Source organism: Octodon degus, unplaced genomic scaffold (genome assembly GCF_000260255.1).
Source record: "Octodon degus isolate 3935 unplaced genomic scaffold, OctDeg1.0 scaffold00209, whole genome shotgun sequence".
NCBI lineage: Eukaryota > Metazoa > Chordata > Mammalia > Rodentia > Octodontidae > Octodon > Octodon degus.
This window is the reverse complement of record NW_004524785.1, coordinates 3,226,814-3,232,321: the sequence shown is the minus strand read 5'-3', so window position 1 is coordinate 3,232,321 and position 5,508 is coordinate 3,226,814.

Genomic DNA, 5,508 nt, shown 5'->3' with positions numbered 1-5,508 from the left:
TTCGTGCGCCTGCGCGACGGCCAGCGCCGAGGCCGCGTCACTTCCGTCATTCAAACCGCCCGCCAATGGCGGGCCAAACCGCGGGAGTCGCCCGGCCCCGCCTCCCCGGCCGCCGGAAGGGCCGCGCCGCCCCCGCGCATGCGCACGGCCCCCGGGCTGCAGCGCGACCTGGCTGCTCGAGCTCGGCGGGGCGGCGGGGCTTCGTCCGTCCAAACGTGCTTCTGTTACGGATCTGCGAAAGGCGAGGATATGTGCCAGGACTCGTGAGGGTTCCTTTTTTTTTATTGGTACATTTTTAGACTCGATAACATTGATCATAGAGACTTGTACATGGTCTCTCTTGCTCCTTTTCCTATTGCTCTCCCCTCCTCACCCCCTCTTTCCCTCTTGATTTATAAAAGCTTTGTGTTCGTTTTTCCCATATATGTGTGTGTATATATATATATTTTTTTTTTTTGGGGGGGGTGTGTCCTCTTTTCCATTTTCACCAATAGCTATTATACATTCAGATCCTTGTTTACACTTTTGGTTTCTCACACCAGAGAAACAAACCATAAGGTTTTAGCTTTAAGATACTATGACGAAAGGTGTCTTGAGACTTACATCCTTTTATGTACTGACAACACAATTCTTTTATCCTGTTACGTGTGCCAGGTTTCCTTTTCTTTCTTTCTTTCTTTTGTGTGTGTGTGTGTGTGTGTGTGTGTGTATTTAGTACGGGGTCTGTAGGATCTCACTACACAGATCAGACTCCTGGTGATCCTCCTGTATTCAGCCTCTCAAGCACGGGGATTACAGGTGCGTGCCACCATGCCCAGTCTCAATTGCCTGCTTAGTGTGCCCCAAGGGCAGGACCAGCACAGCGCGCTGGGGATTGAGCCCCAGCCCTTGCGTCTGCCTAAGCAGGTGCTTTAGTCTGCTGAGCTAACTGGCCGGCCCTTGTGTGCCAGATTTCTGAGAGCCCTCAGTTAAGCACTGCAGCTCATAGGAGCATGAGTCCTATCATGTTGCTCTGTGCCTCTACAGATAGTCAGGATCCAGGGCATGTCGCAGACTTAACTTTCTATAGGTGACCTATAAAGGGAGTGAGCATAGGTTCATACATTATTTGTTGAGCATCTATTATTGCCAGGGGTACTATGTCGGGCACAGAAGAGGCAAGGACAAATGGATTATCACTCCTAGATTTCACAGACTAGGGGACTAAACATTACGAATCAAAGAATTAGAAAATGTGGATGGAGATGGGAAGTTCAGCTGCATTGTAGAGAAGAGGTCAGAAGGAATAAGGATAGAAGGCAGGAAAACTGATGAAAGTACTGCAGGAAATTAAATAGCATGAATGGAGAGAAGTGGGTATATTAAAGAGGCAGCCATATATCAGGAATTGGTGATGGTGTGGTTATAAGAGGCAACTGAGTGATGGGGACATTATCCTAGAAGAACACACAGCTAGGAGAACAAATTGGAGAGGGAGAAGCATGCAGTTAAGCTTTAAATATTTTGAATTTGAGGGTTTTTTTTTATATATATACAAAAGAATAAGTTCCAGAAGTATTTAGGATGAAAAATTAACAGCATTTGACCCTCTGTTGCATGTGAGGTTGAGGGAAAAGAATCAGGTTAATCTTATAAATCACTAGCTTGGGCAGCAGTATTGAATCTTAATTCTCAAGGGAGAGACCAGTTAAGTGTTAGTACATAGAAAGTTGTCTTAGTTACTTTTTCTCTTTGTTGAGACAATGCCCTATAGGAGTCCCCTCCAGGTTCTCATCTCAGTCCAAGAAGTCAATATTTGTAATTCCAAAGATAGGTTATTGGAATCCCACCAAGTTAATTCCAATCTACGACTCTCAGTGCAACCCATGGCAAAAGTAAGACACTGAAACATATGTATGATTGTTGGGGAGCCAAGGGGCCCTAAGTCCAGCCACCAAGATGGCTTTCTGGGACAAAGAGACTGACGCCTGGCCACACCTAGGTTTTATTCAGCTGGAAAGGAGGAGTGGCTTGAGGAAGAGAATTGTGGGAAGTAGGTGATTACTGTAAGCTGGGCTAAGTGAGCGGTCTGCATTTACCTCTGTCATATGCAGACACAGTAGTTTGCATTATGCTATTGAGATAGTATCTAATGTTTTGAGGGTCTGGTGCTTCAGCTCTGATGTGTAATCTTTCAAGCCCCAGGAAGTCATAGCCTCTATCTCAAGGTTCAATCCCAGCCGACAGCGTGGAGCACTGACTCTTCATCCTGTCTCAACCCAACTCATATTAGACAGGAACACCCATGCCATCTTCCAAAATTACCTCCAGCACCTCTGCTAGACCAATATACATTGCTTAAGACCAATTGAAAGGGTAAAGAGAAGTCCTAGCCAGCTCTGCACATATCAACATAAGGAAATAGGGTCAGACTCAGCCAAAATGGAGACAATTGCTCTTCTTTTGAGGAGAGCTGCTCAGGTGTGGGCCTCCACAATACCCAACACCCATAAGTTAAGAGAAAGGGTATTTAACTCATAGTTTATAGAGGTTTCAGTTCATAAATGACTGACTCCAAGGCAGGCTGGCATGGCAGAAGGGTTTTGCAGAGGAGAAGAGTTCATGGCAAAGCAGGGCAGGCAGAAGGTAGCAAGCAAGAGACCTACAATGGGTACTCCAGCCCTCTTTCTGTCTCTTAGGATGGATAGCACGCACACTTTTTTTTTTTTTGTCCACTCACACTCTTAATCCCAGCATCACATCTGTGATCCCAGCATCACACACACTGGATCTAGCCACCTCCAGAAAGCCCACCATACGCTCACATGAGGTGTTGGAGGGACATCTAGATACAAGCCATGACAAGAAGTCTTCACATTTTGAACTCCAGGTACCTGTGGAACATCCAGTGATGTGAAACAAATAGACAAATGCTTTGGGAGAGAGCCCTCAAAAGGATTTAGGCTAGGTATTTAGGGGCTTCACTGTCATGAATAACAACAAAAGCAAGGGATCATTTAGGTAGCATTTGTGGAGTGAGCAATAAACTGAGGACCAACCTAAGGAGCATCAGATATAAAGACAGGGTTTCAGAGAGAGAAACTTTAAAAAAATTATTAATTTATTTGGTACAGGGTCTCACTATGCAACTGGGGCTCATAGTGATTCTCCTGTCTCATCTTCCTCAGTGCTGGAGTTACAGTGTGTTCCACCACACCCAGTTTCAGTGGCTGGTACTGTGTGCCGGGGGTTTCAAGACAGGCGCAGGATGCAGTGCCAGGGATTGAACTCAGGTCCTTGCACTTGTAAGCAGGTGCTTAAACCACTGAGCTATCTTCCCAGCCCCTGAGAAAGAAACTCTTAAGTAGATAACAAATACTGTGATCCTGTCTTAGATTTACAGACTAAGAAATGAAGAGATTCAGTTACTTGATCAGGAATACGTGTGAATTGAAGGGTGATGTGAAGATTGGAATTTATGTTTCTTAGCCAAATATTTGAGTTCTTCTCTGCCTGTCTCCCATTTCTGTCACATTTATCCTGATGAATAATGGTACTCCTTGAAAACATATTCTTCAACCTCCTCAGCACAAATTCAGAGATACCCTTCCCCCCCCCCCAAAAAAAATAGACCTATTTCATGCCTCAGGCTAGGCTAGTGCCTGGCCATGGCTTCCAGAAGTACAATCCATTAAGCCCACCGTGCTATTGAGAGTTCTTATTGAAATGAGCTGTTTATGAGGTGGCCTATTGATTAGACCTCAAGATCCCTGAGAGGGCCAGCGAGGTAGCTCAGCTGTCTAAAGCACCTGCTTAGGCAAGACTGCAGTTCGATGCCCAACACCATATGCCACACCAGCACTGCCCCCAGGGCAGGTTGAGCTGGCTACCAAATAAATAAGTAAATTTTTAAAAATCCCTGCGAACAAGCAGTGCATTTTGCGTAGTTGTTTGGCATATAGAGCTTTTGAAATGTGGTAACAAATGAGTGAAATATATGATTTACCTGCCCAGCTGGCTTCCTGGGTAGAAATTCCACAAATGGACATTCTGAATTTAGGCTTATTCTGTTTTTAACAGCAAAGAAAAAAGAATTTAAAAACCTCTGTAAGCTCATTAGAGCATCTGACTTAGTATTACAATTCTGACGTTTTCTACCTTTGGAACCTTAGACCAATGAACTATAGTTTATGTTTTGTTTCCATACAACTGCCAACCAATGTTGGCAGCTGAAATGTCCAAAATGGCTCCTTTGTTTGGCTGGCAGTTGGTGTTTGCTGTTAGCTGAGAGCTGAGAGCTTGGCTGGAACTGTTGACTGGAGTTCTTTCCTGTGCCCTCTCCATCTGGCTTGGACATCTCAGTCCCTGGTGACTAGGTTTTTAGAGAGATTATCCTATGAGTGAGCATTTCCGGAGAAAGAAAGTGCAAGTGCTTTGGAAGATGAGGTGAGGGGATGTTACAAAGAGTTCTGCTACATTATGTGGTAAGTGTCATAGGGCCTGCTCCGGTTCAAGTAAAGGGAATATGAACTCCATCTCTCAATGGAGAGAGCAAAAGGGAACTTGTGGTCATCTTTTTTGTTTGTTTGTTTCAGTTTTCATTTATTGCAAGATCATAGAACTAGGGGCCAGTCACATAGCTCAAGGGACTAAAGCACCTGCTTAGGCAGGTGCAGGGACCTGGGTTCGATCCCTGGTGTGCCATGCCAGCCCTGCCCCTGGGGCATGCTGAGATGGTGACTGAGACTGGACATGGTGGTGTGCCTGTAATCCCAGTGCTTGGGAGGCTGAAAACAGGAGGATCACTACAAGTCTGTGTAGTGAGACCCTGTAGACCCTGTACCAAATACATTTTAAAAAAGATTGTAGAACTAATTACAAATTTAACCTATACTTGGTAATCTTTACTCAGATAATAAGTTTTAATAAAACTGTCCCCTTTTTTTTGTTTAGTTTTGTCAGAGATGGGTATTCCATTGCCATTTAAATATTGTAGGTGTGTGAATTCAGCAAATAATCCAATATAGTACAGTAGTCCATAATAGTAGTGGGTTATCAGTAAGACTGGCAATATCAGAAGTGGTTGACTCGAGCCTTTTACAGCTCAGCATATTAATATGGCTTTACTTTTTATACTTCGTTTTTGTACATTTCTGCTGGATGGTGAAGACCAAGATAAAGCAAGACCTGTATAACAAGAAATGTAACTTTTATATCTGACAAGGTTAGTCAAATCGCCTCAGGATTTACCCTGAAACCCAGTACCACAGTTTGTAGATCCTTTGTCAGTGTCAGCCATGTGAATGAGTCACAGCCATTGCTTGACCAATTTGCTCTCTGTGAAAGCCTGAGAGAATTTTCTCTCTAGGTGACTGTCCTTAGGCACACTGTATGTCATTGATTACTTTCCTCTGTGGCCCCATAACCTCCTTGAGCAGAAAATTTGGGACACCACTGAGTTGCAGGATGTTACAGTACAGGTTCTCTTATGTCCTGAGTCCTCACTGACCTTGAAAGGCTAGGGCCAAA